Here is a 22,517-nt window from a genome sequence, read left to right as displayed (position 1 = left end):
CCGGAGTGAGGCAGGCTGCAGAGCAGGGAGCCCAGAGGACAAGGGCTGAGACTGGAAAGCAGCAGAGCGTGATCAGCTGCAATGTAGAAAGCCCGGTAAGGCAAGGGCGGAGGCTGGAAGGCAGCAGAGCGTGATCGGCTGCAATGTGGAGAGCCCGGCAGGGCAAGGGCGGAGGCTGGAAGGCAGCAGAGCGTGATCAGCTGCAATGTAGAAAGCCCGGTAGGGCAAGGGCGGAGGCTGGAAGGCAGCAGAGCGTGGTCGGCTGCAATGTGGAGAGCCCGGAAGAGCAGGGCTGTGAGGAAGAGAGCCTGGAAGGTTATGGCTGTAGGCAGCGAAGAGTAACAGGCTGCAAGGCAGGAAGCCCAGAGGAGCTGGACTGAGGCAGGGAGCCCAGAAGGCTAGGGCTGTAGGCAGCAGGGTGTAGCAAGCTGCAAGGCAGGGTCCAAGCAGGAGTGATGGTAAACAGCATACAAAGATCCGTAGAAAGACACGAAAGGTGGAGGAAGGTCTCTCAATGCAAGAGGCTGAACCACTGCAGGCAGCAGCCTTTTATACTGCCTAGCCCAGCACAGCGGCAGGCTAATTGGTTGCACCTGGCTAAGCACACCTGCAGACAATCGGCCACCTCCCTCTCTGTTCCTGAGTTGGTGGAAGCAGAGCCAATCCCTAGGGCTTCTGGGGGGTGTAGTTCCTTTGATGACCAATAGGAACAGCCAGGAATCAATGCTTATAGCCACGTGCATTGTGGTATGCGTAGTTTGTTGGAAAAAATAATAAAGCACCAAAGTCTCGCAAATGGGAAATAAAGTCCCCAAAGTAAATATAGATTGATCCAAGAGTCTGTTGTAAATAAATGATAAACAAATAGTCCATATTGAGCGCAAATGGATGCGCCCATGGCGCAGGCATGACAGTATGCCCCTCTCCAGGCCCCTCTCCAGGCTCCCTGAAGACCGACCTACAAGAAGAATGTCTGTCACACCGTACAAGAGTCTTAATCCAAAAAGGCACATCATGAAGCACCAGAAACGGTTTAAGGTTGCAAGGTGAGAGTCTTGAATGACAGAGACAGTACAAATGTTCTGAACTTTAGATGTAGAAATCAGAAAAGACGAAGTCTTTGGAACACAAACCCCAACTGTGTGTGCATGAAGAGAGGAACTGCGAAAAACTGCTGCAGGCTCCATGATAGATTTTGCTTTGACGGGCAACAGTATGATGCTGGAAGGTGGAGACATAGGTACAGCAGAGTTGGTAGCTTTAGGAAGGTTTTCCAAGACATCCGGAGCAGCCATGACAACGTTAGGGTTAGCCGCAGAGAGTTCAGGAGTCACAGCGGCGGTTTCCCCATGATTAGTAGACAGTTCAGAGGTTACAGCAGCAGTGAGATCTTGAATGGCTGTAGAGAGTATCGAGGCTGTAGCAACTGGGTGTGTGGGTGCCATGAGAGAACCAGCGGGCTGGAACGCACCTGAGACTGGCAGAGTAGAGTCTGGCAGTCTTAGTGCTATAGATACACCAGCAGGAACAACTTGAGCAGTAGTCTTAACAGGGAAACCCTTCGCTGACTTTGCAACAGTTAGCATGGTGGATGTAGGATCAGGAAGAGAAGGTGCTGCGGGATCAGGTTGTGTAGCAGAGGATTCTGCTGCAGCTAGCACAGCTGCGAAGGAAGTAGAAATCTGGGCATAGGGAGCATTAGAATTAGCAGTAGCTTCAGGAATCACAGTAGCTATAGCAACCTCAAGATTTGCAGCAGGGACTTCAGGAGACTCAAATGTGGCAGGGAGTTTAGGAGCCACAGCATCAGGAAGATCATGAATTGCAGTTGGAAGTACAGGTGCTGTAGCAGCTACAGACAGTTCAGGTGTTGCAACCACTGGTAGATCGGGTACCACAACCACTGGCGATTCAGGGGGTATCGAAGAAACTGGAGGTGTTGATTGCTCAGGAGTGTTGTCTGATAGCACAGCCACACTTTGGCAAGCCCCGCTTGCCAACTCAGCATGCTCTGTGTGAACTGCGCCAGTCTCCTCAGCTGACGTTGTCATTCCAGAAGAGGTTGTAAGTGTGAGTACTGGACAATAGGCAAGGGTGAGGGCGGAACCATCCTTTGACTCAGAGGGATTTCCAATCAGAAGACCACCCTTGTTTTGTGGTGTAATGGCTGTGTGAGTGATTTGACCCACCGGAGGAGTTAATTCTTTTCTGTCAGTACAACAACCTGAGTTTCTGTGGCTGGAAGGTGAAAGAGCTGTGTCAGTCTTTAGAAGGGATACATATGCTATATTTAGGTCTTCCATCTGCTTGGTATAAGTCTGTATACTTTTCTGCGTGGCAATTCCAGGCCTTATCATGTCGATCTCTAAGGATAAGATGTCAGGTGTTGGACATAGTGTCAGATGGTCTGGTGACTTGTGTCCCTTCATAAGATTCTTATAATGCAAATAAACAAAGTCATCATAGAGGTCTTCGGTCTTTCTTTTAAGGCGTAGGAGTTGTTCGTGTAGCAGGTAAGTATCATTAGTTTGATCTAAAGCTTCAGAAGCTGGTGTGGCAGAAAATTCGGTTGTAGCAATGGGAAGACTGACCTTAGGGTTATTGTGGTTAGTAGATACTGTGGAAGCATTAAGACAACCGATGGTTAGTATAGGTCTTTTGTACCCAGGACCAGATGCACAAACCTCAGGATAATGACTGCCTTGTCCTGTCAAATAAGGGTTTCCAGCATTCTGGGGAGCTTGCCAAGCTGATCTTGCGCATATCACTCTGGCAACAGCGTATTCTGGTTTAGAGTCTCCCACAATGAGTGCTATATCCTTGGCTGTTGCGGTGTTAGAAGGCTTGTCAGAAGACGCAGGAGTGTTTTTCACTGTTTGGTTTAACAAGATCTGTAAGAATTCATTATCTTGCTGTAGCTCTGCAACAGATAAGAACTGCGGGTCATAGTCGCAAATGTCATAATAATTGTACATGGAAGAAGGGTCAGCTAGCCAGTGAGTATAGTACCGTGCTTGTAAATCTTTGTTTACTAAGGCGAGACTGTCCTTTAGACTAAGGTTCTTGTTTGCTGTCTTTAGGGAAACCATAGGTTTATGCAAAGGTTTCTTAACCCGAAAGGAAAGCATCTTTGGACTGTGTGTGCCTTTCCGGCCTATGGAACAAGAAATTTTTGGCTCTTGCATTCTGTCAAGGATGGCACTCTATTAAGAGTGGCACAGGACACCCAAAAAGGGTTTGGGTGGTTGTGCCTAAATAAAGTGTACAGAGAAGCAAACACACAGCAGAAAGGAAAGAGAACGAAGAGTAGGCAAGAGTAGCAAGAAAAGGTACAGAATGAATTCCCTCTTGGAGTGTATGCAGATATAGGAAAAGAGTATTCCACGAACCTTAGGAAATACTCAAGCCTTCTGCACAGTTTGCTATAACAGAGGCCCACGCTGTTTGCTCATGACTTGGAACAGCAGCTATGGGTGTCTGTAATGTAGAAACGAGACAAGGGAAGGGGCAGAGGTTGACTGATGGGAACCAACAGACAAGCTCTGTACAAAAGGGTCTACAAACAGGACAAGAGAAGATACTTACAGACAAATCCAGGAAAAGGAGGTTGATAGCAAACTAGCAGAAGGAAATGAAGGGAAAGTCGTGTAACAGGATAGGATAGCAGAGGACAGTAAGGAACAAGGTTGAGAGCTCAGAGGAGCAGGAAAGCAATGAGCAAGCCCACAGGAGCAGGGCTGTAAGGTAGAGAGCCCAGAGGGAAAGGGCTTAGGGCAGCAGAGTAAAGCAGGCTGCACGGCAAGGAACCCAGAAGGACCGGGCAGCAAGGAGTGAGCCCTGAGGGGCAGGGCCGCTGACCGTAGAAGGTTGCAGAGGACTGTAGAGGACTGCTAGACCGAGAACCCAGCGGAAAAAGGTAGGTAGTAAGCAGCGGAGCGTGATCAGCTGCAAAGTAGGAAGCCCAGAGGACAAGGGCTGTAGGCAGCCGGAGTGAGGCAGACTGCAGAGCAGGGAAGCAGCAGAGCGTGATCAGCTGCAATGTAGAAAGCCCGGTAGGGCAAGGGCGGAGGCTGGAAGGCAGCAGAGCGTGATCGGCTGCAATGTGGAGAGCCCGGCAGGGCAAGGGCGGAGGCTGGAAGGCAGCAGAGCGTGATCAGCTGCAATGTAGAAAGCCTGGTAGGGCAAGGGCGGAGGCTGGAAGGCAGCAGAGCGTGATCGGCTGCAATGTGGAGAGCCCGGAGGAGCAGGGCTGTGAGGAAGAGAGCCTGGAAGGCTATGGCTGTAGGCAGCGAAGAGTAACAGGCTGCAAGGCAGGAAGCCCAGAGGAGCTGGACTGAGGCAGGGAGCCCAGAAGGCTAGGGCTGTAGGCAGCAGGGTGTAGCAAGCTGCAAGGCAGGGTCCAAGCAGGAGTGATGGTAAACAGCATACAAAGATCCGCAGAAAGACACGAAAGGTGGAGGAAGGTCTCTCAATGCAAGAGGCTGAGCCACTGCAGGCAGCAGCCTTTTATACTGCCTAGCCTAGCACAGAGGCAGGCTAATTGGTTGCACCTGGCTAAGCACACCTGCAGACAATCGGCCACCTCCCTCTCTGTTCCTGAGTTGGTGGAAGCAGAGCCAATCCCTAGGGCTTCTAGGGGGTGTAGTTCCTTTGATGACCAATAGGAACAGCCAGGAATCGATGCTTATAGCCAAGTGCATTGTGGTATGCGTAGTTTGTTGGAAAAAATAATAAAGCACCAAAGTCTCGCAAATGGGAAATAAAGTCCCCAAAGTAAATATAGATTGATCCAAGAGTCTGTTGTAAATAAATGATAAACAAATAGTCCATATTGAGCGCAAATGGATGCGCCCATGGCGCAGGCATGACACTGACGTGTTCGCCGCATTCCACAAATCCATGTCTTCGGACTGGCTGGCTTTTCAGCATCAGCATAGGGCTGCTTTTGGACATCATTGCTCATCATCATTGGATTCCCATGGATCGCTGGCACAGATGTGACATTTTTCATTGGTAGCAGCATGCCGTTTGACTCTCCCGAACGGAGTCCATTTAGTCCCACAATCACACCAGCCAGACACAGGATCTACAAGGCAAACCCAGAAAAGAGATATCAGTGTTGAAAATCACTCTTTTAAGTAACATTTGTCTGCGGGCACATACTGCCATTTTTCTCTACCGGGCTCCATCACTAAGACTACTTGGTCTTTGCCTGATGCATAACATCTGCGGGCACTGGTGGGCCACTTGGCCTTTCAACCCACACCTTTGCACCCGGTACCATACTGTCTGAAGAGCCAAAACCATGATCCCCACGGTTAGTTAACACTGTAGGAGGCTCCCCCTTTTTAATCATGGACAACATAACAGGAATGATAATTAATTGGGCCACCCGATCGCCCTTGTGGATCGGTAGCAATTGGTCCCCACTATTCATCAAGATGACTTTGATCTCGCCTTGTTAATCGGCATCAATGACCCCTCCCAACACTTGAACTCCCTTCAATGCTAGGCCAGATCTAGGGGCAATCCATCCCATATGCTCTGGGGGAATTTGTACTCCAACCCCTGTTTCAATTACAACAATCCCTCTTGGCTCTAATCGAATCTAATCTGATTTCCTTATGGGAATGCAAGTCTACCCCTGCTAACTCTGGAGTCGCCCGATAGGGAGCTAAAGAACCCGGATTAATTTCCCAGTACAATAGGGTTTCTCTGACTGAGTTGGGTTGAATCTGTAAAGCAGCAGTCATTAGCCGCATCAAAGGAGTTTCATGATCATTCACAGGCCTATTGTTTAACACTTGCACCGCATCAAACACACGATCACGCCAGCCTGCCAAACTGCAATCTCCAGATTTGCGCAGCTATTCTTTCAACAAACCATTCATCCGTTCAATTAACCCTGACGCTTCCGGGTGATAGGGCACGTGGTAGAGCCACTCAATACTCTTTTCCTGACAATATTCCTGAATTAATTTGCCTTTGAAATGTGACCCATTGTCACTTTGGATTTGCAAGGGCACTCCGTAATGCAACGTGATCTGATCTAACAACTTAATGGTGTTCAGTTGTGTAGCATGTTTACATGGCAAAACCATCAAATCAGAAAAGAGTGGAGTGCAGACCAGAGCGCCACTCCCACAGGACGGAGAAAAGAGCGGATGTTCTCTGACAAGGAAATTCATGAAATGAACCAAAGCCATTGGGTCACTTGAATCAAAGAATGTCAGAAATAAAGAGGTCTGGTATTTAAGAGTGAAGCTGGCTGGTGCTATACATTGGAAAATGCAGGCCAGTCTCAAAACACTTCTTTCTCTGACATAAGGCCAAGTGACATGGAAAGAAATGGGCCTAGTTACGCTCTATTAAAATGGACAGGTGCACAAGTAGAGAAAGGCCTACTCGTAGCATTGGGATACTCATGTTATTTTAACTGTTATATTAAAGAAAGACATTACACATGGACAGATAAAAAAAACTGTGGCGGTACAGGGCAATGCCTGGATTGCAGGACCAACATGCAAGTACAGTTTTCTTTAATGAAAGTGGGCCTGTTTTTTGGCCAAAGTGGGCCAGTTTGGTGTGTTAATTCACTGTGCAGCTGATAGTATTGTATAGTTTTTATAATCTGGAAATTGAAACACATTTTGCCCCAAAACCCCCCTGTGAGTACTATGGCGTTTGCGATGGCGGGCTGCTTTTTTCATTTGTGCTGAAGCCTACTTCATGCGCCAGTGCGGCCCTACAGCTCTGGACATCATTCATTAAGGCAGGAGAGCAGCCACTGGGTGCCTTACTTCCAAACATACCACAGCGAACAGGGTCGGCCAAAGATGTGTTAGGGCCTATTTTGACATGATGTTTGGGGGCCACTGCCTACAGCTGGAACAAACAGTCTGTGCACCCTTTTGGGTGCTTACATTAAAATGGAGACAGAAACGCAGCGAGTGGTTAATCATTTCAGGCGCAGTGGATTGTCGAGAAAAAGACCAGGCCAAAGCAAAGACTCTCAATTCTTTGTCATTGTGGGTAACATTCGAGGAACCTTTAGTTGCTGACGGTTATTCGATCACTGTGCTGTCTCCAAGGTTAAGGCCTCTGCTATCGCGCATGCATTTAAATGTCCTCTGTGTCGTTGACAACGCATGGTGCTGGACCATTTCTTTGTCTAGCAAAATATGTGATTGCAATATTGGAGAAACTGAAGACTTATTACACTTTTTGTTGCTTTACATAAAATACACAATTCTAAGGTAACGTTTAACAAGGCCACGTGTTTACAAACGCGGAATTAAAAATAGATGGGAAGCGTTAACGACATTTTTGTCCACCCACGATTCACTTTTTCATTAAGATGTGTCTCACGTTATTGACAGTGCAATGCGACTGAAGTCTTACCGATGAATTTCTATGTAAAAGATTGATTTTAATTATGTTTTAAAAAATGTATATTTTTGGGATCTTGAATGGTGGAAGCTAAATAAACATTTTGTTGTTGTAATAGCTGCTGATTAAGCCCGAGGCAGTCAGCCATCAGGACACTAAAAGGCCACGGAGAAGCTAGTTTGCATCTTGCTGGCCTGACCAATCATGCAGATGAAAGCCGAGGAAAATGTCAAGAGACCTTTGCTACACGAGGCTGAGATGACGGCCTATTGGAGGCAGCAAAGACATCTTACAACGTGCGCGCCGTAATGTCCTGATTTTAACTAAGATGTTGCTGTGTTGTAGGACTGCCGACATGGAGTAACCGATCAGGGGTCACCCTGAAGTACGGGTCCCATTTCTACTGAAAAAGTCGAACGGCGCTGCGCCGTTCCTGACAGTGACAACATTGTTGGGGCCCCATGCCCCAGCTCAAGTGACACCTGCCCGAGTTATTTACACCTTGCAGTCAGGCTTTCTGCGGATATTTCGACAACACCCATCTTCAGCCCTGATGATGCAAGGGGTGAACGCTCCTACTGCGTTACTGTAGTCTCCAGGCATGCCTGCGATTCCCTGGGATCAAAGGTAGCTGTTATGTTCCGCCCTGCGTCCCGCTACGCGGTGACGCAGGGCGTCCTTAATAAAAGCCCCGCCCCCGCGTTCGGGAGGGAGTTCCGGGGCAGACCTAACATCGGCGTGGGTGTGTGTTCATTGCAGCTCCCGCTGGAGCTGCGCCACCGGCCGCGCGGCCTAATTGCATGACGCCAGCCCCCGCGCGTAGGCCGCGGGCCCTCGACACAACAATGGCGACGAGGAGAGACGAGCTCCACGATAAGCTCGGTGCTCTGAAGGCACCACAACGACATACAGCCATCGCGGCTTAATTTTTGGACACCCGGTGGGGGTGCCATCACACACGTGACCCCCCACCCCCAAAAAAAAAAAAAAAAAAAAAAAAAATTTTTTTTTTTTTTTCTCTTTCTCTCATCTATTCATGCGCTCTGCCTCCAAGACCACAACTCTTCCCATCCAACACAGGAGAGCGGCACCACAGAGTGTGGGGAGTGCCAGGCCAGGAGTTGCAACACGGCGCCTGGGCACGGCGGCACCTCCAAGGCAGGCAGACGACGCAGCACAGCATTGGTGGCCGTCGGAGGCACCTACGACAACACGGATCAGGTACACGCCAGCATGGCGGCCGGCACATCCACGCCTGGGCCCTCCACGCCGTCCAGAATTGCGGCAAACCTGTCCATGACGCCGCCTCCACCTCGAACTCAAGGCACTTCGTCGACACTGGTCCAACCGTTTGACCCATTCACGGATCCGTCGTCATGCGGACCCAGATGGCAGCTATGGATCCAGAAGTTCGAGATGGCGATGGAGTGCAAAGAGATCACTGCGCCCAGGAAACTGAAGGCACACCTGCTACTCAGTGTGGGTGATGAGGTACTGCGCATTTTCAATTCGCTGAACGTTGATGATGGCCTGGATGGGTACCGAAGCGTGAAAGACGCCCTCACCGATCACTTCCTCCCTCAATTAAACCCAGACTATGAGACGTTTCTCTTCTGCACCACATTACAGACAGCGGAGGAAACCCTTGATGCGTACCACACCCGCCTGAGGAAGTTAGCCATGTCCTGTGAATTCACAAATGTGGAGAGGGAAATCAGGAGGCAGATCATCAACGGGATTCATTCGGAAAAACTGAGGCGCCTGATACTCAGCGAGAGGGGTATCCCCCTACAGCGTATCCTTGAACTAGGACGTCAGAGGGAACTGGCACACACCAGAGCGGCCAATATGGAGGCCACGCTACACAGGCTGCAACCTGCTCTCAACACGGCTATGGTGGCCCGCATCGCCAACAAACAATCCTCGAGAGACGACAACAGTGGCGGATACGGACAAAACAGGTGGCAACCGCGTATTCCGGGACCCACTGAGTGTGGTTGGTGCGGTGGCCCACGACATGGCCGTCGCAACTGTCCTGCTCAAGGCACCACGTGTGGGGCATGTGGCCGGAAGGACCATTACGCGAAGGTATGCCGATCAACGGACACCCCCATACAGCCTCAGCAAAACCAGCCGGAGAAGATCGCGACCAAGAAAAAGAAGCAAGCCAGTGCCAGAAGGGTCGCAGTGGCCAGCTCTTCCACGGAGGATGAAGGGGACGATATCTCGGCAATGCTGCAGCCCCCCTCCAAGGACACAGACAGGAAAGGAAGGAAGGTATACCTGGTGTCTGCACTATGCCAGGACCGTGGACCTCGAGGAAAAGCCACCCGAAGGCGCAAATGCATGGTCACCATCCAAAATCAGTGCGTTCAGATGACCATCGACACAGGCGCTTCGGTGAACGTAATGCCTGAGAGCATCTTCCTGACTCTAAGTCCTCCACCAGAGTTGAAAAACACCGACACTCTGCTCTATGCATACGGCTGTCGAAAGCCCCTGCCGGTAATTGGCAGGTTCCGCACCACGCTGGAACACGGAGAAAACAGACTATGGTCCAAAATCTATGTTGTGAAGGCAGGTGTTGAGAGCCTCCTGAGTGGGGACGCAGCGGAGGACTTGGGAGTGGTCCAATTCATCTGCCATGTCAACGAAGAAATGGAGATCGAGCAGATGCTTAACCAATACCCTGACTTGCAAGAAGGCATAGGCTGTCTAAGAGGCAAAACCATCAAACTGCATATTGATGAGACTGTGCAGCCGAAAGCCGTCCGGCACCGGAGAACGCCGTTCCACATGAGAGAACAAGTGGAACAGGAACTCAAGGCACTGGAAGAAGCGGGTATCATTGAGGAGGTCACAGGGCCCACACCGTGGGTCTCCCCAATGGTAGTCACACGGAAGCCCAAGCAGCCTGGAAAGGTGCGGATCTGCATAGACATGCGCCTCCCCAACACCGCCATTAAAAGGGAACGCCACATAACCCCAACAATCGACGAGATTGTGGCTGACCTCACAGGGTCGAAGATATTTTCAAAGATTGACCTAAAGGCGGGGTATCATCAACTCAAACTCCACAGAGACTCTCGATACATAACAACATTCTCTACGCATCTGGGGCTGCGGAGATACAAACGCCTAAGTTTCGGAATATCATCAGCTGCGGAGGTGTTCCAGCAGACCATCCAGGAGGTCATCCGGGGCATCCCTGGTGTCCTCAACGTGAGCGATGATATTCTGATTCACGCCCCCGACAAAGAGACACACATCAAGAGGCTTCACGCCCTACTGGGCCGACTACAAGAGGTTGGGCTCACAATACATCGGGAAAAGTGTGAATTCCTCAAAGCGGAGATCACGTTCTTCGGATACAAGTTTGGCAGCACAGGCATCTCCCCGGACCCGCAGAAGGTCGCAGATATCCAGGCGGCTAGCCCTCCGATGACACCCACGGAAGTGCGCAGTTTTCTAGGCATGGCCACCTACTGCGGGAGGTTCATCCGGAACCTGGCCACACTATCTGAGCCGCTGCGGGAACTCACGAAAGCCAACGTCAAGTGGGAATGGGGGCCAACATGCCAGGACTCGTTCGAAAGCATCAAGGACTCCCTCTCAGCTGACACCAAGATGGCCTACTACAATACTGAACTGCCCACAGAACTATTCGTAGATGCCAGCCCCGTGGGGCTCGGAGCCATCCTAATGCAAGTCACGAGGGAAGGGGAGAAAAGACCGATCGCGTATGCATCGAGAGCCCTCACCGAGACCGAACAAAGGTACTCACACATCGAAAAGGAGGCCATCGCCGTGCTGTGGGGGTGCCGGCATTTTCACCTCTACCTATATGGACGTCACTTCACGACGATCACGGACCACAAGCCCCTTCTACCAATTGTCATGGGAACCTCAACACACCCTCCGGCACGAATAACCAAGTGGTTACTGCACCTCCAGCAATATGACTTCAACCTCGTCTACCAACCAGGCAGCGGGAACCCGGCGGATTTTCTATCCAGGCATCCGCGAGAGGCCACTCAACAAGAGATCCAAGTAGCGGCAGAAACAGAGGAACACATATGCCAAGTGGTGCGAGCAATGAGGCCCAGAGCGGTGAGCATCGAGGAAATCGAGGCGGAAACGCACCAGGACCCGTGTTGCGACTTGGTGAAAGATGCCATCCTGTCCGGTGACTGGAAGACTTTCATGAGACATACACACAACAGAACAGCGGAAGCAAAGGGGTTTTTGTCAGGCATATTCACAGTGCGGCAAGACTTGTCAGTCACGGAAGGTGGACTGTTACTTCGAGGAAACCGCATCGTGATCCCTCTCAAACTACAGGACAGAATAGTGGCCCTAGCACATGAGGGACACCAAGGACTGGTAAGGACGAAAGCCCGCATTCGGCACCGAGTATGGTTTCCCCAGATCGAGGAGCGGGTCGAGACACTCATCACCACGTGCCTAGCCTGTCAGATAACAGGGGGGCCGCCAGACCCGGAACCCATCATATCGGCAGAACGGGGCCGCTCTCGCTGGGAGGCCATCAGCATTGACTTTTGCAAGCTCCGGGAGGGCCTCCACTTGCTGGTGGCCGTCGATGACCACTCCCGCTACCCGGAAGTTGAGATAGTTGAGTCCACAGCAGCTGAAGTGGTCATTCCGGCCCTAGAGAAAATGTTCGCAACCCATGGACTACCCATTTCAATCAAAAGCGACAATGGCCCGCCGTTTACGGGAGAGGACTTCAAAAAGTACCTACAGGATCTCAATGTGAAATATCACCACATCACTCCAAGACACCCCCAGGCAAATGGGGACGTAGAACGATTTATGCGGACTATCAATAAGGTACTCCGAGTGTCTAAGGCTAACGCCAGCCCCTGGAAGGTTGACCTCTTCCGATTCCTCCGAAATTACCGGGTCACGCCTCACAGTACAACCGGCATACCGCCTGCGGACCTCATGTTCGGCACCGTCATCAGATCCTCGATCCCGCATCACCCAAGCAGAACCCCGGACACGGTGAACGAGGAACGCACCGAGAGAAGGAGGAGGGATGCCAACGAACACATGAGTGGCAAGCGGAGAGCGAGGCCGTCCCATCATCAAGTGGGTGACCAGGTTATCATGCTACGTAACCCTTCCAAGTCAAAACTTGACACAAGGTACGAGGAACTTCCATGGACCGTCAGCAACCGGCATGGAACCATGGTCACTGTGACACGAGGAAACCGCCAAGTGACGAGAAATGCGTCATGGTTCAAAGCCATACCCCGCACACTATGGACTGATAAGGAATGCCATCGGGAAGGCATGGACAATCCACCCAGCGAAGAAGAGCCGGAGGCCATCCCTGAGGAGGATGGAGCGCGGGATGGAAGCTGGGAACCGGTGGATGAACCTGGCCTCGAGGACCCGAACTGCGACGATGGAACCGAGTTTGAAGCAAGGGGGGAGGACCCCCGCGAAGGACGATACTCACTGAGAACAACGACGAGACCGCCAGCCAAGCTAAGTGACTATGTGTGGCAACTGGTGCAATAGTGCCATGAACCCCAATGGCAAGGTGGCTGAGTGTTGAAGACTGAGCGCTTATGTTGGACTTGGCTGTTGTTCGGCTGTTAGAGTTATGTGTTTTGTTTTGTTTTATAATAAAGGAGGAATGTTATGTTCCGCCCTGCGTCCCGCTACGCGGTGACGCAGGGCGTCCTTAATAAAAGCCCCGCCCCCGCGTTCGGGAGGGAGTTCCGGGGCAGACCTAACATCGGCGTGGGTGTGTGTTCATTGCAGCTCCCGCTGGAGCTGCGCCACCGGCCGCGCGGCCTAATTGCATGACGCCAGCCCCCGCGCGTAGGCCGCGGGCCCTCGACACAACAGTAGCCTGCTTGCTCGCTATATTTGGAAGCCTCTTACGGCATGGATTTTGCCACACCCAGGTTGTGTGTGCCTTGATTCTGTGGCAAATACAGAGATGCAAGGGGCGTGCGACGTGCAACTTATCAATGCTTAGGTGTAAACCGCTGCACAGCAGAAGGCAGAAAGGCAGTCCACAGGGGGGATTAACATTATTAAATCGACGAAGCTTCCTTTGTCAGGGTCACTCGATAAGTAGGGGCACAGCACAGTACACTTCAAATGATTAAAATACCCTTCTGGCACTGCCGCATCAAAGTGCAAATTTCGAGGTGAGGGAGCCGTCGCAGTCATCCCTCAGTGGGCCTGGAAGAGACCCGCCCTGGACATATGAAATGGTTTTACCTTCACAAAAGTCCGTGTCGAAGCTGAAAACGCACCTTTCTTCCTGCCCGTTTTAATGCACACGACCTAGCTGTGTTGGCCGATTTTTGTAATATGAATTCCCTTTCTGCTGCTCGGTTATTAAACTGCGCAATTAGTAAACAATCCTTCTTCACCATGGTTCTATGGAGCTGGCTGGTAAGCGCCTTTAGGGGCCTGATTTACAAAACGTTTTTCAATGGGATTGCGCCATTGTAAAATCCTTTTGTCAATCGGACCCTAGGCCTCGCTGACACTTGAATTTAATCAGGGTGCCTGATCTTTCAACACATAAGTGTATTCACCTTGTTTCCTGATCAAGGCAAGCGTGTTCATTCCTGTATTGTACTGTAGCACTAAGAAGCCATTTGCGTGCCGACGCGCTAGACTGCTCGGCTGTAGGCCTCATCGCGGTGTCGGTGGGTAAAGCATCCACTTGTCGCCATTGTTAAGGGCTCACTGCAGGGCTCTCATGCATGCAGGTCTCGCGGCCAATGATACCCAGGACACAGTCGTGGCAAAACACAACCTACTTTATTTGCTTACAGGGCAACTGCTGAAACCTCCCTCGGTCCCTCCCGTTCCCCTGACTTCACGTCCTGGACGTTTCTCCATGGGGCCGCAACGGCGGCCCGCCCACACAACGATGTGGACTCGCCAACACCATTAAGTTTTGTTTGTATAATTAAATACACACATAAACAATTAGAGGTGGGCGAAGACATTTTAAAAGAAAGCAATAAAAGCAATGTTCATCTCACCATATTCCCAAAGTTGAGCAGTGAATTTCTGGGGACTGTGCCCCAGTGCAACTGATGCACTGCTAGCCAGCCCCCTTGCATGCATTAGCGCTGGAAGCGTGCAAAGGACATCCAGGAAAGTAAGTACGGCATCTCTACGAGGGGTCTGGGGGGGGCGCCCCCTCTGAAATCTTGTGCCCCCCTACCTAAGGCGAGCAGTGACTGTGTTCTCTGCTCGTGGTGTTTTTTGTGACACCCACTAAGGCAAATACTCTCATTTTGTCTCAAACTTAGCAGTGATCTTGGTATGCATTCTGGCATAAGTACGAATATGAACACAAGCCACTTCTCAGGTGTTCCTGCCCTGCTTCTGTACAGCGACCTCCATAGTGTGCAGAGCAGCTCACAGCCCCTCCCATCAGAATGTAGTGCACAAAACTGCTAATGATGGGCCATTAGTTTCTGATGGGAGGGGAAGTGCGGAGGCGTGTGGGTAGTTCGTGTGCACAAAAGCTGCTTTTGAGTCACACATTACCTTTCATAGCCCCCCCACTTTTGTCTGTGCCCTCCCCTACTTTCATAGCTCTCAACTTCTTCTTCTTTTTCTTAATTATCGGAGGAGTGGGCGGACCCACGCAGGCGCTTCCCCATCCTATAGGATGATGTGCACCGTACCCACTAATTATTATTTGGCTCCATTTAAGCTCACAACTCCTCCCACCTCCCCGTCTGCCTCACAAAATCCAACATCACACTACTCCTCCTCCTGCCTCTCTCCCCATCACCTCCCAGTATAGTCCTCCCACTCAGCTCAGCCACACCCAACGCAGTCAACCGAACCCTCATCAATTCTCTCTCTGCAACATGTCTTTCACACCTAATCAAAAAATGTCCCACCGTTTCAGGCACCCCACACACCGCACAGTCCCTTGATTCACGCTTCCCTATTCGAAATAGACAGTCATTCAGCCCCACATGACCTATCCTCAACCGATTCAGCATCACCTCCTCCCCCCTCCTCCATTCTGAACTCCCTGCAGTCACCTTCACCGACACTTTCCCACGAACACCGAATATCCACCTGCCCTTCACCCCATTCACCCACCTCTCCTGCCACTCATCCAGGACCCGTCTCACCATCACAGCCTTCACCTCATCCACACTCAAAGGCAACCTCACATCAATCGCTCCCTCCTCATACCCTCACCCGCCGCCAGATCCACCAACTCATTTCCCAATATGCCACTGTGACTGGGAACCCACGCCAACTCCAAATCCATACCCCCGCGCACACACCGATCAATCTTCATCCTAATGTCCAAAATCACATCCTTCCTATCACCATCCCCTGCCACAATCGCCTGTAACCCACTCAATGAATCTGAGAACACCACCACTTTCTCATACCCCAACTCACACACCCTATCAATCACCAATGCAATCGCCACCAACTCAGCCGTACAAATAGACACATCATTCGTCAGTCGTCCTATTTTATACTCCCCAATGCTTTCTAGATAATACGCCATTCCCACTCTCCCAGACATAGGATCCTTTGAACCAGCCGTAAACACCTTGTATCCTTCCTTTCCTGCCACATACTCCTGACCCAAAGCTTTGATCTCACCCTGCATACCTCTCTTCTTCGATACCACATTCGCCAACTCCAAACACACCTTTGGAGATCTCATCATCCACCTCGGCCTTCTCTCCAAATCCGTATCTGTCACAATCATCAAATCACCCACACCCCACTGCACTCCCTTCTCCCACATGTGAAACCCAAAAGTGCCCCCCTTCCTCCTCCACCGATCCCTGTTATAGTCAAACCTCCAATTATACTTCAAACATTCACGCACTGGATGAGCCACACTCTTCGCACTGCACTTCACCCACCATCTCATATTTAATGCATCCCTCCTCAACCCCAATGGCATCTCTCCCACAAGCACCTGAACCGCATTCACTGGGGAGGACCTCATCACACCCGAACACACTCTCAATGCCCTCGCCTGTACCCTATCTAACCGCAACTTCTGACTCGACGTATAACCCACTGACACCTGACACCCAAAATCCATAACACTCAAAATCAACCCCTTATACAACATTCGTAAACACTTCTGTTGCGCACCCCATTCTTTCCCAGTCACCGCCCGCAACAAATTCAGCCTGCGTTTACACTTATCCACCACACCATCCACTTGCACATTCCAATTCAACTTTCTATCCAGAATCACCCCCAAGTACCAAAACTCTTCCACGCTCTTCACCCTCACACCTTTCAAAACCAAATTCAACTCCTGCTGCACTCTTTTCCTTGAGAACACCATACTCACACTCTTATCCACAGACACCGAGAAACCCCATTTCCCACACCACTCCTCCATGCGTACTATCGCAGCTTGCAACCGTCTCTGTACCAACAACAAACACCGCCCTCTTACCCAGACCACACCATCATCCGTGAAGAAATCCACCTGACACCCAATTCCCGCCAAAGCTCGAATCAACCCATCCACCATCGCATTAAACAGCATCGCACTAATCACACTCCCCTGCGGCGTCCCATTCTCCATCTTCCAAACTTCAGACAGCACCCCCTCACTCTCACCTGAAATGTCCTATCTGCCAAGAATGCCTTGATCCACCGAAACATTCTTCCCTTCACACCCATCTCCAACAGTCTCACTAACAACCCTCCCTTCCACACCATATCATACGCCTTCTCCAAATCCAAAAAGAACGCTCCCACCAACTCTCCATCACATAATGCCTCCTCCACCCCAGTCACTAATCTCACTAATGGATCAGCCACCGACCGATTCCTCCTGAACCCACTCTGAAAGTCACTCAAACATCCATTCGACTCCAAATAAAACCCCAATCGCTCAACCACCATCAGTTCCATAACCTTACACAGCACAACAGTCAACGCAATCGGTCTATATGACTTACACTCTGTAGGAACCTTGCCACCCTTCATAGCTCTCAACTCACACGCTTTTGGCGGGTGTCACCCGCCTTGTAAACAGCTGACTCACCCGCCAAGCCTCCTGCACGCCCATTCATTTCAATGGGCCTCTCACCCACCAAAAATAAAATCGGGTGTTTTCACCCGCCTTTACAACACAAATGGTTGAGAGCTATGCCTACTTTTGTCTTCACCCCCTAGGTGCCCCTCCTAAATTTGATTCCTGGCTAAGCCACTGTTAAGCCTCCCTGAAATTCCGGGTCATCTCTGGCTGGATGTGGACCACATAGCGGAGGACCCGGTGCAGATGATAAGCAGTGTCTGGGAAGGCACTGTTAAGAAAGGCCTTGGACTTAATCCTGTAACACGTTTCATTGTTAGCAGCAGCACTTTCCTTATGCATACACATTTAAGGGAATTGAAACTGTGATGGGACATTTCGAACTGAAAGCCCTCACTCAGTTGAAGTTGCAAATCTTAGGAGGGAAACAGAACAAAACAATATGGATGACAAGAAGTCCGGTCTTAGTAAGCACCTGCATGTCAAGGGAGTGCTTGGAACGATACGAGGGGACAGAAGACAACTCTTCTTTGCAGCAGCCCCCGGGTGGCTGGTTTCAGAGTTGTGGGGGATTTGAAAAGCAAAACTTCAGCTCAGGAGTGCCACTAGAATGTGTGCACATAAGTTAGATAACCCCACACCACAATGGGGCAAGTTAAGAATGCCTGGAGTAAGAAAGTAGTCACAAAATAAATCTACCATGAGGTCTACTGGTTTAATATGCAAAGAAAAACAAACAGGCTTGCATTCTGGGATTTGTAGTCTTCCACCCAGGATGGAGAAAATACAGCTACAATGATACTCTTTCGAGTTATCATGTTTATATAAGTCTCTACGTGTTGACAGGCTGTTTTAGGTAATGTCTATACTCTGTAAGTAAACTCTATAAAACCGTATTCTTGTAGTTCTCGAAAGCCAAAACTAATATTTGTATTAACTAGAGCTTGGAAGCGATTGGGCCAGGTGCCTAAATTGCAGAGTGGGTTAACATTCTGGCTTCACTGCTTAATCAAAGTGTGTGATCTTAGGAATATGATTTAATCTGAGTGTGCCTTAACTGCAATAATCAGAGGCCTTAGAAGTGATTCAGACTATTCGAAAAATAACCTTACACCTGGGGAAGATTTAATGATTTTATGGAAAAAACTGTATCCCCTCATGATCCTCTGTTGGTGGCTCTCGGGCTGCACCTATAATTTGGCTGTTTTAGCACTGGTCCTGCATTACATGATTGGACAGGCTGCTGCAGAAACAATATTAATGGCCCTCCCAGGTTGCTGCCAACCAGAAGAGTTGCTTGGGAGGGCCGGAGCTCTGCATCACAGGAGAATGAATGAAGGCCTTTTGTGCGACGTTATTGAGCCTTGTAGAGCACAACGTCTGCCATTATACTTCAGGATCTTCAAGAGCACTGGTAGGGGGACTAACAGAAGGAGCAAGGCAAGGTTGGTAGGGGGTATTAACACAGGATCAGAGGGAGCAAGTCAAGACTGGTAAGGGGGATTAACATAGGAAGAGAGGGAGCAAGGCAAGGCTCATAGGGGTACTAACATAGGATCAGAGGGAGCAAGGCAGGGCTGGTAGGGGGTATTAACATAGGAACACAGGAGGCACGGCAAGGCTGGTAGGGGGACTACCATAGGATCAGAGGGAGCAAGGCAAGCCTGGTAGGGGGGATTAACATAGGAAGAGAGGGGGCAAGGCTCATAGAGGTACTAACATAGGATCAGAGGGAGCAAGGCAGGGCTGGTAGGGGGTATTAACATAAAAACAGAGGGGGCAAGGCAAGGCTGGTAGGGGGACTACCAAAGGATCAGAGGGAGCAAGACAAGCCTGAAAGGGGGACTAAAATTGGATCAGAGGGGGCAAGGCTGGTAGAAGGGGCTAAAATAGGATCAGAGGGAGCAAGGCAAGGCTCATAGGGGTGTTAACATAGGATCAGAGGGAGCAAGGCAGGGCTGGTAGTGGGATTAACATAGGATCAGAGGGAGCAAGGCATGGCTGGTAGGGGGTACAAACATAGGGTCAGAGGGAGCCAGGCAAGGCTGGTAGGGGGACTAAGATAGGATCAGAGGGAGCAAGGCAAGGCTGGTAGAGGGGATTAACATAGGAAGAGCGGGAGCAAGGCAAGGCCCATAGGGGTACTAACATAGGATCAGAGGGAGAAAGGCAGAGCTGGTAGTGGGACTAACATAGAATCAGATGGAGAAATGCAGGGCTGGTAGTGGGACTAGGATAGGATCAGAGGGAGCAAGGCTGGAAGAGGGGACTAAGATAGGATCAGAGGGAGCAAGGCAAGGCTGGTAGGGGGATTAACATAGGAAGAGAGGGAGCAAGGCCAGGCTCATAGGGGTACTAACATAGAATCAGAGGGAGCAAGGCAGAGCTGGTAGTGGGACTAACATAGGATCAGAGGGAGCAAGGCATGGCTGGTAGCGGGGACTAACATAGGATCAGAGGGAGAAAAGCAGGGCTGGTAGTGGGACTTAGATAGGATCAGAGGGAGCAAGGCTGGAAGAGGGGACTAAGATAGGATCAGAGGGAGCAAGCAAGGCAAGGCTGGTAGGGGGATTAACCTAGGAAGAGAGGGAGCAAGGCAAGGCTCATAGGGATACTAACATAGAATCAGAGGGAGCAAGGCAGAGCTGGTAGTGGGACTAACATAGGATCAGAGGGAGCAAGGCATGGCTGGTAGGGGGTATTAACATAGGATAGGAGGGAGCAAGGCAAGGCTGGTAGGTGGACTAACATAGGATCAGAGGGAGAAAGGCAAGGCTGGTAAGGGGGACTAAAATTGGATCAGAAGGGGCAAGGCTGGTGGAAGGGACTAAGATAGGATCAGAGGGAGCAAGGCAAGGCTCATAGGGGTGTTAACATAGGATCAGAGGGAGCAAGGCAGGGCTGGTAGTGGGACTAACATAGGATCAGACGGAGCAAGGCATGGCTGGTAGGGGGTACAAACATAGGGTCAGAGGGAGCCAGGCAAGGCTGGTAGGGGGACTAAGATAGGATCAGAGGGAGCAAGGCAAGGCTGGTAGAGGGGATTAACATAGGAAGAGCGGGAGCAAGGCAAGGCCCATAGGGGTACTAACATAGGATCAGAGGGAGAAAGGCAGAGCTGGTAGTGGGACTAACATAGGATCAGATGGAGAAATGCAGGGCTGGTAGTGGGACTAGGATAGGATCAGAGGGAGCAAGGCTGGAAGAGGGGACTAAGATAGGATCAGAGGGAGCAAGGCTGGTAGGGGGATTAACATAGGAAGAGAGGGAGCAAGGCCAAGCTCATAGGGGTACTAACATAGAATCAGAGGGAGCAAGGCATAGCTGGTAGTGGGACTAACATAGGATCAGAGGGAGAAAGGCAGGGCTGGTAATGGGACTTAGATAGGATCAGAGGGAGCAAGGCTGGAAGAGGGGACTAAGATAGGATCAGAGGGAGCAAGCAAGGCAAGGCTGGTAGGGGGATTAACATAGGAAGAGAGGGAGCAAGGCAAGGCTCATAGGGGTACTAACATAGAATCAGAGGGAGCAAGGCAGAGCTGGTAGTGGGACTAACAGGATCAGAGGGAGCAAGGCATGGCTGGTAGGGGGTATTAACATAGGATAGGAGGGAGCAAGGCAAGGCTGGTAGGTGGACTAACATAGGATCAGAGGGAGAAAGGCAAGGCTGGTAAGGGGGACTAGCATAGGACCAGAAGAAGCAGGGCAAGGCTGGTAGGGGGAATAAGGTAGGATCAAAGGGAGCAAGGTAAGGCTGGTAGAGTGGACTAACATAGGAACAGAAGGAACAAGGCAAGGCTGGCAGGGGGGAATAACATAGGTACTGAGGGAACAATGCAAGGCAGGTAGGGGGACTAAGAGAGGGAGCAAGGCAAGGCTGGTAGGGGGACTAACATACGATCAGAGGGAACAAGGCAAGGCTGTGTAGAGGAGGTCCCAAGCACGACCCTCACTCAAAGCGCCCATTTTGGAGTGCCAGGAACGTTCACGCCGAGATGCGTGACATACGATGAGCAAATAAACTAGCAGAGAGCCGCAGTAGGGCTCTGCCTGGTACAGATCAGACCGACAGCACCCATTGAAGTACCAACACCAAAGAAAGCTTGGACAGTAAGGTACCTATTGAGAAAACCGTATCGACAAGTGAGACAGAATGACGATTGTCAAAACATGATGCCTGAATAAGCCACGAAAGTCCTAAAAGAGGACGAATGGTGACATCACAAGGCCTCGGACTGACTCGCAGATAAAGAAAACGATGACCTGTGAATAACGAACGAGACGAAACACCATGGATAAGTGACATCCTGAGTTGAAGTTAAAAGGACGATGTCAAATATAAGAAGCTTATGCCATAAAAGCGATGAAGATATGCAACCAGTTTAAAAAGCTGAGGAAATCGTGCAGCTTGCTATGCTTAGTAGGAAATTAGATGCAGCAAGCACCCCATATACATATCTACCTCAAAAGGAGCACTTTATATAACATATATGTCCACTTTGCAAAAAGGCAGAACCAACCGCAAGTTACCAGAGGCCCCAGGAGCGAAGGCCCTCAAACACGGGAATCGAAAGCCAAGGACAGAAACAAAACTCGGAGGCATGAGGCCCGTGAAAAGAAAGCAAGGTCATCTTAAACTGACACAGGCTAATACAATTTATGACACCAAGAGCGGAGCATCCTGTTCAAAGGAGTCAAGATAAGCAGCAGAAGGCATTTGGTGGACAGAAAGCTAAAATTAAATACACGAATTACATGGAGACAGACAATTTCACGGTGCCTAAGACACGTGACCTGCCAAGCAAGAAGAGTTGGGGCCTTCACACCTACACGCAGCCTTGAGCCATGCAGAGATATCTGAGTTCTCCCAGACAAAGAGGCAGCATCGAGGCCTACAAATTAGAAACAAATTGACACATGGCCAGTGATGGATGGTGGTACTGGTTGGTGGGAGGCTAGGGGAACTGACGGGCACCCTGCACCTGGCCGACCATTCTGCATGCTGCTAGGCAAAGTGGAAAAGTACAAGGTGACGTGGTATCAACACAATCAGAATGCACCAAGTAATCTAGGA

This window comes from Ambystoma mexicanum, chromosome 6q (assembly GCF_040938575.1).
Source record: "Ambystoma mexicanum isolate Mex_15411 chromosome 6q, UKY_AmexF1_1, whole genome shotgun sequence".
NCBI lineage: Eukaryota > Metazoa > Chordata > Amphibia > Caudata > Ambystomatidae > Ambystoma > Ambystoma mexicanum.
The sequence above is the reverse complement of the archived record's forward strand: the minus strand, read 5'-3'. Positions refer to the sequence as shown.